We start from the raw sequence: 13,513 nt of genomic DNA on the forward strand, positions 1-13,513 counted from the left end.
CCTCCTCTTAATAGAGTTAAACTTCTATTGGAAAGAATGTTTATGCTTGTATCAGAAGCTTTGTTGATTGACATGACAGATTTTATTTCAAGATGAAAAGAGTCCTCCTCACTACATGCCCACAGGTTCTTGTTCCCCCACCAATTTAGTTATAAGATGACAATGACATACTCAAAAATGCTGAGGACTAAGGACAAATGCTGCCTGCTCAGACGTCACTCTTACCAGGACATCTTCCTCAGATTGTCCCTGCCAATGGAGGTATTAACTTCATTGTAAGAAAACTTGCAAATAAATAAAAATATCACACACCTAAATTAACCAGACCTAAAGTTTTTACAGCTCACTGAATGTCTGCACAGTTGAGAAGTCATGCAGAAGGGAAGCTGTGGATATTTAAGTCCTCTCTTTCTGACATCACATCAACACCAGACAATGTCGGTCACAGCTACAGATGTGTTTTCCCAAGGACTCTGACCTCCTTGCACACCAGAATCTGTACACAACCATCACTAAGTTCCGCCATGCTGGCCTGTACCGCTGACATGATAAAAAAAAAAAAAAAAAAAAAAAAAACTCCTGGCACTTAAGAAATAGTCCCCAAGCTCCCCTAGGAACTAGCCCAAAGATCATTACATAGAACTTCCTGTAACAAGGTAACGCTAGGGCTACCACTTGATAAGGCTGTCAGCTTTCACCTCCTTTATTCACTGTTTAGTTCTGTGTATTGTTTCCACTGTTTTCCCATGGTGTATGGAAGTTATCAGAGGTAAAGGTTCTGTTCTTATTCCTTTGTGTTTTTCTGCATAAGCCCTAGCCTGGTACACGTGATGAATCTTCAGCAGAAACTTAACAGACTGAGTATAGAATGAGTGGCCCCACTGAAGGCATCCAAGGAGCATGGCAGTTGTCCATGAACTCAAGGTTGTAGGGGCTCCAAGTGATGTCTGGGCGATAGAAGTAGGAATTTTCCAGCTCAGTGCTGTATTATTAGTTTGGGAAGTATGTGTGGCTTCTTTTCTGAGTCAGAAACATATTAGCAGAAGGTACTTAATTCAGGAACTGGGCATGGCCAGGTCACCAATGGGATGTTTCTAACCAGGTCTACGGTTGGCAGGCTGAGATCTACTCTCACACTGTCCATCCCCAGACACACTCCCAACCCATGTGAGAGGCAGCTCATGAGACACGTGGTTCCAGTGACTGCCTGAAGTGGGCATATGATATTGTACTCCAGGGAAAAGATGGCTTGAAGTTGAGGAGCTGGTTATCTGTGAATATATATAATTGTTTATTTTTGTTAGTGGTTTTAACTTTAAAATTATTTCATTTTATTTTCTGCATTTTTTGTGGGGGCAGGCACAGGCACATGCCAGAGCTCAAGACTGGACGTCAGGCTACAACTTAGGGAAGTTGGTTCTCCCTCCATTACCACGTGGGTTCTGGGAAGTGTCCCATCTGCCCATGAGCCCATTATGACATATCATAGTCACCCCAAGTCCAGAGTTCGTATCAGGGTTCATTTTGGTGTAGTGTAGATGTGTAATAATGTATATCCACCATATGGTACTCACAGAATACTTTTACCACTGCAAAGCATCCATGCTCTGCTCATCAGCCACCCACCCTGCCACCATGCTCTTTTTCTCCTGCACCTTCCTCAGTCAAATCAAGGGTTTTAGGGACTATTTTTCAGCCACTTTAATCTGGAGGAAAAGGAGAGAAAGAGGAAAAGAAATAAAGGAGCTCTGATGTTGGTGCCTGCTTCCTGTAAAGAATGGGCTTTAAGAAACATCATTGGTGAAGATTAATTCCTTTGTCAATAAATGTCGGCAGCTAATTTGGTGCCAATTGCATATGCCTGGGGAGCGAGCCCTGTGGAGGCTCAGGAAACTAAATCATCGTGGGGTGCTTTGTTTTCTACCAAGCACTGGTTAGGCCCCACCACTGTTTTCCATTTTTAAAATTGGAAAGGAAAAAGAAATGCCAAATAGCGTTTGCGACTCCAAAGGGCAAACTGGATATGTTTTGACATATGTTGAAAATAAATTATTCTAAAGTCAGTTCACATATAGAATTATCTTTCTAGGATACACCAAACTAAAAGCAATTTTATATACTCGGTGCCTTCATCTGCCAAGTCACAGGGCAGTATCTTGCCTTTGATAGTTCTAGTCTCTGAGACTGACTCACAGCCAGGGGTGACTTTAAAAAAAAAAAACAAGGCAGTTAAGAGTCCTTCCTGCCTCCTCCAACTTGACTGTTGCTAGGAATTGAACCCCAGAACTCATGCGTGCTACACAAGTACTCTACTACTGAACTACACATCCGACATTGGTGTTTGATTTGTGTGTATGTGTGTGTCTGTGTTTTGTGTGCCTATATGCCTGTGTGTGTGTGTGTGTGTGTGTGTGTGTGTGTGTGTGTGTGTGGTTCTATTTTATGTTTTGAAGTGCTAGTCAAGACTCAATAAACTGGCTGTACTGCTTAATAAACGAATCAACAGCACCCAGGGTATAAGAAACACTGACTTGGGATGTTCTATGTAGGAGAGAGTTACAGACAGAAGCCTACAGAATGTGTGTGTGCCTGTGTTTGCTGGCCTGGACTTGGCTACCTCCAGAGCGACTCCTGTAAGCCAGGCTTTGTGCTGGGCTCTAACCCTGCACCTTTATGGCTTCTAGGTGAGGCTCAGCTGTCACCTGAGGCAAACGTTCTTCTGAAATCACTCAGGAGACCGAGAATTTAAATGCCACCTCCCTGACTCTGAGTCCATCTTTATAACCTTCATAGAGCTACTGAAAGCCCACGGATAGCCAGCCACAGTCCTTGGGGTAAGCCGTGTCCTTTATCCCGTTAGCTTCATTCTCTTCTCCATAGCAGTTTGCACCAATGTCTTAAGGAACTGTGTTCGGTTACGCTAACCCTCTCCTTTACCTCCATCTGGATGTTTCTTTTCTGCTTCCTTTGTCTGGCTAGCTCCCACTGTTTTTGTCTCAGCTTAAGACCGGGTCCTTGAGGACTCCCCTGACTGCCTCTGCTCAGCCTTCGCCCTGGTCAGTCCCTTCCTACGTTCAAGTCACTCCGTGCTCTCATTCTTAGCACTTGTAGTATTCTCTTATTTTGCTTCTAAATCGAGATGTGTGCTGCTAAGTATGCAGCAAGTACTTTTTCAGCTGGGAGGATAAAGGGAGGTAATTTGTATAATTTGCCATTTCCGTGGTATAAATACTCCCACTATCGCCAATTTCAAGGCATGGTTTCCCCAAATTGGAGGTGGGAAGATCTGAAGGCGAGAGGCTAAGCTGGCTCCAGCTTACCGTGTTGGTCTCGTCATCTCTAATGAGGGGTAGGAGTCAGAATAAGGGGGAGTCCGTGAATAAAGAGGAAAAGTAGGGAAGGAAAGGCCGGCCAAGAAAAATCTTGTGCAAAATACTGTGATAGTCAAACATATTCCTTGTTTACAGTGAGTACAGAGGCGTGGAAGAGGCAAGAGTGAAAGCTGAGTGTGTAATAAAAATAACTGCCAACGCTATTGGCTTCTCGGAGTTGATAGAATACTTCCACACATGTGGGGTCAGCTGACCGCGTCCATAAGAACAGCTGTTGTTTTTTCCACGAGGAAATCGGATCCCCCAGAGTTCAAGTGGTCTTAGCAGGGTCACCTGCTCACATCTGAGCCAGAGTCAAGGTCTCCTGAGTTCCAGCCCCGCACGCTTACTGCTCAGTGTGGCTTTCATATCAACATTCCTGTTCCAAGTGGGGATTGTTGATCCTGAGATTTTTCAAGAGGAAAAAAAGAGTTCCGCAGTTTTGAGCCAAATTTGAAGCAAGATTTAAAATAAATACTGACCGGGATGGACTCTGCTCAGGACCACTCCCTGGAATCACAGCAAGTGGTGATAAGAAATATGTTGTAGGGGTTTTTTATGGGCAAAACCATACAACCACCGTATTTCCCATGTGGTTTTGTTATTTCCCAAGAACTACAACTCCCAGCATTCCAGGAAGTTACCTGATCCGTTGGCAGGTGGGGCTCACAGGTTGACGCTGGCTCTTAGAAAATGGGCCATTAATCCCTGAGACATAGTGAATGGGTATTAGAAAAAGAGTTTGGCAAAGTAATGCCAAGCAAGTGACAGAGCTTTACTGGTTCTTAAAACCCTTTTTCCGTATCGGGAGGTGGCATTATGAGTCCCCGAGAGCACGGTTCATGTCTGGGTTCAGTTCAGACTAAGCTAAGTGACCATGGACAGTGGGCTTAACCCTTCTGTGCTATAGATTCCTGCTAATACAGTAATAGCAATTTTTAAAATTCCTGCCTTGAGATGGTTACAGGGTTAACTGGGATAACAGAAGTCAGGTGTCTGGAACTACACATGGCATAGAGGGAGCCCTGCTGTTTTTCTGCCCACCAATACTTCCTCTTCTTCCAGTGTTTCCTGCAAGACACTGCTACATTTTAGCATCATTTCTTTATGTAAATCCCAGAAAAAGGAAAGCTTGCCAATAATATGGTACTGTTAGTAGAGTAGGAATTGAAAGCTGCGCAGCATTGAGTCTGGGCAAATAACAGGGGCTTCTGATGAAATTTCAAGACAGTCACCTAGAGTCAGAATGAGAGTCAATAGCCATGTGGATTATTCTCATGGCTTTAAAGGACCTAAGATATCCCTTGCAAAATACTGCCACCAGTAAAACCTTAGAGACTTTAACCATATAGTAGAAATAGCTTACCTTAAGCCATTATCTTACCATGTTGTCTAAATAGTTATTTCTTTGTATTTTATGGCCGTATCGTTGTTCTTTGCTTTGGTTGGCAAATCCCTACTGGGCAACAACTATATTTGCTTTCTCAGACTATGATAATAGTTTTCCTATTCCTAATTTTTTTTTACAAAACTAAAGCAAAGACTGTCACTTTGTGACATGTGAAATTTATATGAAACTTAAATCTCAGTATCCCAAATTAAATTCTATTGAAATGCAGCTGTCCTCGGTTGTTTAATGTCTGTGACTGTTTCTGTGCTACCGTGGCCTCGTAAAGTAACTGTGAGAAAGATCATACAGTATGCAAGCCGGAAAGTGTTTCCTAAAGGTTTGCGGAGTCCTGGCTGGAATACCTAAGACAGGTCCCCTCAAGAGTTAAGATGTCATTAGTACAAGCCTCAGTGATTACACTGAGTGATTACACCAAGGCTTTCAAGGTTTTTATTGCTTCTTAAACCATGTGGGAAGTGGTGGGAACAGTGTTGATACCGTTTTTTTAAAACCACAATGTGATTAAATCGCTGAAAATACTCGAGGGTTTCCGTTCAGCCTTGAAGAGAACTGTAATGGGGTTATGAAGTTAATTTTAGGTATGAAGCACAAGGAAGATTGCACCGTGTGTCTCAGAAGCACAAACGCGCCACCGTTGTATAACCAGGAATAATGGTGCATGGTGCAGCTTTGGAGTTTGACTTTATGGGGTCCGTGAGACAAACTGCATTGCTAGAAGCTATATAGCCTCGCTGTGGGCCATGCCCTTGCAGAACGCACCTGACATCCTCTCAAATCTTCTTCCACAGGATGCTAGTGTCCATCCTTCATTAGAAATGGGTGGTAATAGGGTCAGGATCTGATGACCACTCTGGCAAAGCAAAGGGACCCCAGTCAGTCCCGTGGTACTCTCACCTATGAACCAGCGAATAAATGACTGAAGGAATGAATACAATTTCCTGGGATCCGGGCCAAATGTGAACAATCACTCTGCCAGGATCTTGCTTCAGTGCCGCACCAGAGGAAGTGCCAGTCTGCCCAGCCTTATTCACGCTCTGCTCTTCAGGGCACCATTAGCACACACAACATGCATTTTGGCTTTGAAAACCTAAGCACAATTCTGAAGGCTGTTTCTAAACAAGTGTGAATTTTCTCACTTGTTTTTGTTAGTTTGCTGTTATTTATTCTACTTCTTTGTTGGGTGGATGGTGTCAAAACCTTCCTCAGTGGTTTAGGGAAGGCAACATTTTAAAACATGGGCTTGAACTTCTAATCTTACCTGGTATCAGAAAGCTCCTGGCGTGAGTTTGACACACATCATGCTTAAGGAGACAGAGACCTTGTTTTCCCAGGTGCTTCCTTTAGCCCCTCTCCTATAATACTTAGTAATGTCTTGTCATTCTGTAAAATTATGAAGCAAAAAAGTTACCAAATATTAAGAGCTTATGAAGTAAACTCTGTATTTATTGAAACAGCTCAAACACAACACTTTGCCTCATTTCTGAAACAGGAAAGTAGAGTTTTGTGAACTTGTAACTCTGGATTTTCCACCATCCACATTATTCTTCCACTTTTGAAAATCCAAGCTCCTAAGTCCCATGTAAATAAATGGGTAAGACACAGTTGCATTGCCATTGTGATAGGCGCATAGAACAAAAAGATTTCTGCTTAGCATGAAAGGTTAATTGGGGATGTCAGAGAAAAAGAGAATCAGAAAATTTTAGGAAAAAATAGACAAAGAATACAGGATATGCTGTTGAATAAGAGACTTTACACATTCAATCTTTGTTTTTCAAGGCTTTCCTATATGCAAATTCTTACTCACTACAATGTATTTGTAACACCCAAGTTAATACTCGAGGCAATTTCACAGTGTTTCACAGACATACATGGGGTGTCAAAAAGTTTGAGTCACTTTTATATACATGGTCCAGTTGAGGTCAAGCAAGGTAAATGCTGTGCCTTCTTGTCTTAGTTTTAACAGACTTTTTAAAGTGTCCTTTTGTGGTCCGATTTTTCCCCATTTTTCAGTTTTGTGCTTTGGGTTGGTGATCTCACTCTTTAAAGTGGCCTCCAAGGACTGTACTAAAGTGCTCTTGAGTGTCCCAGAGCCCAAGAAGACTAATGTCTTGTGGAGAAAATAAGTGTGACAGATGAGCTCCATTCAGCTGTGACCCACAGCGTTTGGACCATGGGTTCAACACTAATGAGTCACCGATGATTGCTAACTAACACTTCATCCCTCACAAAACAGTGTTATATGTTGGTTTGCACGTGAGCATGGTCTAGCAAGAACCTAACCCCTAGGAGCAATGGTTCACTGTCCACTAATTCCGTGTTTGTGACGATTCATGGGGAGTACCCTGGATGAATGACACGAAGCCATAACATTTGGATTTCTTTCTAGCCTCATCTCAGATTTGAGGCTCACATACTCGTAGTCCAGAAGAATCTCTGATATTAGAGTCACAACTCTTTCAAAAAGGGCTAGTGAAAATGCCTTCTAAGATACTACTGTGCTCTGCTTCATTCATTCCGCACCATGCTCCAAAAGTAATCCGAGTGGAGGGAGCTTACCCGGCGCTCGATTACAGGAGGGGTCATGGATGAGAAGAATGTGAATGATGGGGGCAGTGCTAAAGTAGTGTGCTCTCCTCCAGACCACTCCCAGGCCTTTTGTCAGCCATGGCCACTTATGCCATGTGAGGAGCCTTCTTTTCCAATGAAAGGGCAAAAAGGTGGGGGTTATGTAGGTGACACGCTGCTGGCAACCGTACAGAAGACATGTCGAGCAGACGGCATTGCCGAGTCGTAAATAATAATCATAGTGCTTAAGTTGATCATTACCTGTTGAAATCAGCCATAGCATTAGGTTACTTTTATTGGTGAATCTAATAGTAATAGGAGCTTGTAAGTGTGCAATTATTACACAAAGTCGGGAGAAAGAAACCTCCGGCAGCCTCTGTAAGGTGAAGAAGGACAGTCATCTGTCATGTTTCTGGTACACTTTTACCCAGGAAGAAGTAGCCTTCAGCTTCTTCATCTGTTTCCAAACTGCGAGATATCAAAAGCTAAAGGAGATCACTTGCCTTTCTTTGCTATGCAGAAGAAGTAAAGGAAATTATTTGTTTGGGCCCCTGAGAAGCTGGGGAAATATTACATTTCCTTCATCATAATGCACATATGAAGTTACTTCCCTCAAACCAGATTCTAATTTCTTTAATTCAGTAGGACAGCTCCCAGAACTTTCTTGCCTACAGTTCTAAAGTGCTGGGAGAGGGGAGTAAATCATTGAGGAAGATGGAACATGAATGAGTTTTGATGTCTTAAAAAAAAATGTGTGATGACTCACAGATGTAAGAGGCTGCAGCGCGAAACTTTGAGGACACTAAGGAGGGGGGTCTGAGATCTGCTTTGAAGGTTCCTTGTGTTTGTGGGGTGTTTTTGTTTTTTCTCTCTGCTTGTGAACTGCTAGTTTAAATAAATAGATTTCTGGAGAACCAGACCAGCAACACAACAGAATTGTGTTCTACAGCCCTCCAAAATGCTGGGGAAGGCAGGGGCGCTCATCATGTTGATGAGAGACACCACAGGACACATTATAGGATTTATTCAGGACATCCCACAACCTTTCACACCACCTTGCCCAAGAGTTAAACACCAAGATTCTTCCTGTTTCAAAATTCAGGGCTTATCAAAAGAACATGTGCTTTCCTTAAGCCAGCCACCCTACTCTGTGTGATTAGGAAACTTGGGAGAGTGTTTTTGGAATATGTTTGTCATTACTAGAGCTATCACCTACAGTGCTCACTTGGGCGGGGGGAGTCCTCTCTCTCCATTATTTCCTTTTCATTCCACCCTTACCCACTCCCAGACAAAAATACTAAGGCCTCTGTTATTTAATCCGTACCTGAGAATAATAATAATGGTAGCTGTTCATAGAAATTGAGGTCAGAAATTGAATTAATCAGGTTCTTCTGCTAACTTTAGGGTGCTGAGAAAAATCATAAAATCCCTTTGCTTTTCGTTTCCTCATTATGAAACAGAGGCCCGCCAATTCACATGAGGCCATGTATTTAAATATACATCTGCTGGCCAGGCAATTTGGATGTATAAATTCCACAGAGGAATGATAAATGTGGCCTTATAAAAGCCTGGCAGATCATTGCAGTGAGCTGCTGTTTATAGATTTGTCTCCTCTCACACGAATATGACTTCAGTTAAGTATATGGATTTTTAATTTAATTTGGCATATTTCTGGTTGAAAAGAAAAAAGTCAACTAAATGCTAATTTAGGCACATTGTATTTGTGCTAGGAGAAAAAAAGAGAGTATTCTTTTTTGTCCTTCTACCTACCAGCATCTGTGGCTGCCACCAAGGAGCAGGAGACTGCAGGAGGACACAAATGTGAACATGGAGCTGAACTCTGATAACCATTTGCTGACATGGCCACAGTGCCTTGTACCTGAGGCACTTTGTATGTTCACCACTTCATTTTATTCTGACAATACCTGCTGTAGCTCAGAGGCTGATTTAATGTTTGCATGTCCTTGATGAAAGACCCACAGCTAAGGGACAGTAAATGACATGCTGGTGGCCCCAAAGCCAGTCAGCTACAAAGAGCCAGGGCCCTGTGGGGCCCAATGCAGCATCTCTCCACTCACTAACTCAGGTATTTCCTGGAGCAAGCAACCATGAAGAGAGCTTACTGGATTTCTTCCCCAGAGATTTATAATGTCCTTTAGTACTTCTGGAATAAAGGAAATCCCTGATGGAGGTATATAATTTTCAAGTTTGGGTTGGGCTTGCTCTGGTTTGATTTCAGTAGTTATTGTTTTTCCAGGAAGTAGTTTGATGTGCTTCCCCTGCAAGACCTGTAAAAAGGGGGTTATTTGTTCACCTATATTGTAAAATACAATAAAAATGTATTTTATTTTAAGGAGGTAAAAATCATAAACAATGGACTCCCTACAGGACAGGGCACCCTTACTTCTCTTAGGACTGGAGAGGGAGGGGGAGGGGGAATGGAGGGAATGGGAGGGAAATGGGGGGATGGAAGGAGATAGAAATTTTTAATAAATAAATAAATAAGTTTTAAAAAAGCATAAACAACAAAAGTGAGCTAGGAAACACAGCTGAGGGAAGAACCATCTCTCTCTTTTTGATAAATTAGACTTGAAAGTCTAAGTATAAATACTTCACATCCTGTTTTTTCTTACACAGTCTTATGTTTTATTTCCTAGTACCCTTAAACATTTATTATAAAGTAATGTCAAAGGTTCTACTTCTAATCCTTGATATGGAGGCACTCTGTTTCACCTTTACCCTACTGTCAGACACTTGTGTCACATTATGCTACAAGCAAGGGATACTACAGGGTATGAAAAGGCGCTGCTGATTATGTGCAACTCTGTCTGCATTTCTGAAAATGTTTTTAAAATAAATGTCTTAAAGAAAAGACTAAAACATTATTCCTAAAAGTCTCAAGACTATTGATACACATCTCTGAACTGTTTCTCTGTAAGAGAAGAACCCTTGGTACCCCCAAGAAGCCAATGATGTCATTTTAGTCTGAAATCTAGCAGGCTGGAGATGCAAGAAGAGCCAGTGTTTGAGTTTGTGCTCAAAGGCAGGTAATGGCTTCTGTTCATGCAGAAGGCAGGCAGGGAAGAAGAGTTCCATCTTCCTGGGGGAGCTCCAGTGGTTTTGTTCTTTTCCAAACTCTAAATTTCCACATTAAGGATGGTGATCTGTCTATCAGCTTAAACCTTAAACTCATCCCGAAAGAACCCATTCTCAAAGAAATACCCAGGATAATGTTGAATCAAATATTTGAGCAGCTGTGGCCCTGTCAAGATGACACATAAAATTATACATCACAGTCCCGTGCCACCTTTGTCTGCTTGTCTTTTCCAGCTTACAGTTACAGGTGACTATTTGAAATAGTAACTTTTGCTTTCTTTACAACAGATGTTGATTCTTGTGATTTCGCCATGTCCACAGTGCATCACTCAGAAGCAAAATACAGGTCTTCCTCCACTGCCAGGCACTGCATGAAACAACAGAAAGAGACCGGGTTATATGGTGATTGGATACTGAAACCAGCTCATAAAACCCAACCGCAAATTGTATTTTCAAGTATGGAAGTTGTGATAGCATTCCAACTCTCCCCAGCCATTCTGTCCCCAGGGGGGTAGGGGAGTGTAGCCTTGAGTTCCAATCTAGGAAACAGAGCACTGCTCACTTACGCTCCCACTGCATCTCACATAGCAAACCAAGGACCTGGTTCTTGTGTAGGGCGAGATGATCTTATTTAATTTAGCACACGGCAATCCCCTTTTCTGTACTGTAACAGGATACTGAATGGTGGGGAAATGGAGATGCCCTTCCATCTGAAGCGTTCTGGTCCTTTATCTACATGTCCTTTATTTTTTGGTTGGCGAGTGAGTGATTGGGTGGTTGATCGCTTGGGCTTTGAAACGGTTAGGAAGTTGTAGCACAAGCTGGTCTCAAATCACAGTCTTTCTGCTCGGGCTCCGGAGTGCTGCTATTACAGACATGAGCCACAAACTCTGCACTCTTTCGATTTGCTTTCAGCAATATGTCTTCATGAGAACTTAAGGAGACTGTGTAAGTGGGGGGTAAAAAGTTTTATTTTAGATATGCCACCTATTACTATGTTGAGTTTAAATTCATGGCCTGCCTACTCATTTTCTTCATTGAACAAATAAGAACAACTGATTTACAATATGCAAATGATTACAAAAGCCATTCAAAGTTCAAAAAAGAAATATAAAAACAACCCTCAAATAGTAGAAGGGATACGAAAATGCTTTAAGGTTGTCCAGAAAGTCATATTCCGAAGTAGGAAGACTGTGTCACCCATATGACTATATGACAACAGAACCTGTTATTAAGATAGTGGATTCATCTGTTCATTTTTGAGTCAGCAAATACCTTTAGGTGCCTATTGTATTTCAGGAACTTGTAAAGAAGCAATGGGTTCTAATATAGCAAAAAAAAAAAGAAGGTAGAAAGGCCTGTCAGATGGAGAGAAGTCCCGTGAAATCTGCCTTTTGGCGCCCTCTTCCCAATCACTGCATTGCCATTAAAAAAGATTGCTCATGTAAGGAAACCACGAATGCTTCTGTAGTTTAAAAAATAATGCAGTTTACTGAAGCAGATTGTAGCTTTTTTCCTCACAACTAATAAAAGAGGCTTATGGGAGCTAGAAAGAAATAAAGAAGATGACTTCACAATCATCCACAGAGACACAAACGTCTTTAGATGGCCTTTTTACTCTTTTTAATGAAAATATTCCAAAGCCTCCACAGTAATGGGCAATTCACCTAGGAACTCATTTTCATTATTTGTGTAATTTTTAATGCTCCAGGCTTTTAGTTCCATGTACATCAGAACCGCTTAGGGGCTGGAAAATGATGCTGAGGAGAATGTCATGTTTACAGCAGAAAATTCTGTTATTGGATTTGCCACAATGATCATCATTTGTAAATTTAAAGAATAAGTCCAGTTTGTGAACAGACAGAACTGGAAGAATCAACCAAGTAAGGACTGCTTGCATACTTAAGACTGCCACGGATTATCCTTGCTCACAAATCTTCTGTGGCCTTGAAAATAGAACTTAATACAGAATCATGATAAAGTGTCGTCCAGTCTCCTTAGAGAATACATATTCTTATGGCCCAGATCCAAGCATTGCCAAGGCCTCTATTTTGTTTCTTGAAGCCGTACATTCCTCCCTTGTGTACCTGGTAAACATGTTAGTAGCCTGCACATGCTACACAAACGGGGAAATGCTAGGGTCAATGGATTGGAATACAGGGATGAATTCAGTTTGCCTTTTTCCTTTACTGTCAGAAAACTGCAGCTACATCCTTCCCAGAAAGAATATGATCACGTATTCCTTTGTATCTACACCGAGTACTTCAGAGTAGGGACCTCATTCTGAAGTCACGATGGTACGCAGTTCTGTTGCAAGCACAGGGAGGACAAAGAGAAAGCATCGAGCACTGTAATGACCCATTTAGCTCCTCCCAGAGCCCCGTGTTTATTCCCTGAGATTTAACCAAAGGGAGAAGGGTTCCTGTACCACTTGTGCTACAGGAGAATATTCTCTGCACATCTCACCTTCCAGTAACACCCAACGTTCTTAAGTATCCCATATGTCTCAATGTGTGCATTTGGTCTTACCCAAATGTCTCCCTTGAATGTTCTGGCTAGTCCTCCCAGCCCAAGATTATACCATCTAGTGACAAGGTTTCTCAGTCATTCTAATTGTAAAGAGAGCAACCACTCATCCTAGACCCACTCAGGTGAGGCCCTTTAAATAGTCATGGCAAGAACATTCTCCTTTTTCTCGGATTTAAGAAGGAGTTAAATAATTGAGCCCTACTACCTGGTGGCCAAAGCTCCATTTGCTTTATTCCCAACGACATTTTTTATGTTTATCCACTTTGTCTCTCAAAGTACTGTTTTGCATTCCAAATTAATAAATGTTGGTAGAAAGGATATGTGAATTGTCTCAAACAGAAACACCGTAGACCAGTGAATGCCTTGGAGATACCTGATGTTAGGTGACCCTCGTACAGTAATCACAGCCAGCAGTGTTTGCTGTTGTGCTGACCTCTGCGCTAGGTACTTCATGCACAAGATTGCATCTTCAAACAGATGTGATGGCCACCATTTCATCCCCAGCGTGCAGAGAAGTAACTGATAAATGGAAGAGCAAAGG

At 42.0% G+C, this 13,513-nt stretch overlaps 1 protein-coding gene across 2 annotated transcripts in view; it reads left to right on the forward strand.

The window, feature by feature from the left end:
- Marchf3 (membrane associated ring-CH-type finger 3) overlaps positions 1 to 13,513 on the forward strand; it is a 147,218-nt gene that overhangs the window by 81,054 nt on the left and 52,651 nt on the right. The window contains exon 2 of one of the 2 annotated variants that reach the window (XM_048418940.3): positions 2,685 to 2,834. The exons of the other annotated variant lie outside the window; for it this stretch is intronic. The gene's annotated coding sequence lies outside the window, so the exon portion shown is untranslated. The remainder of the gene's footprint in view (positions 1 to 2,684; positions 2,835 to 13,513) is intronic. 2 annotated transcript variants of the gene reach the window in all.

Source organism: Myodes glareolus, chromosome 13 (assembly GCF_982192425.1).
Source record: "Myodes glareolus chromosome 13, mMyoGla1.1, whole genome shotgun sequence".
Classification (NCBI taxonomy): Eukaryota; Metazoa; Chordata; class Mammalia; order Rodentia; family Cricetidae; genus Myodes; species Myodes glareolus.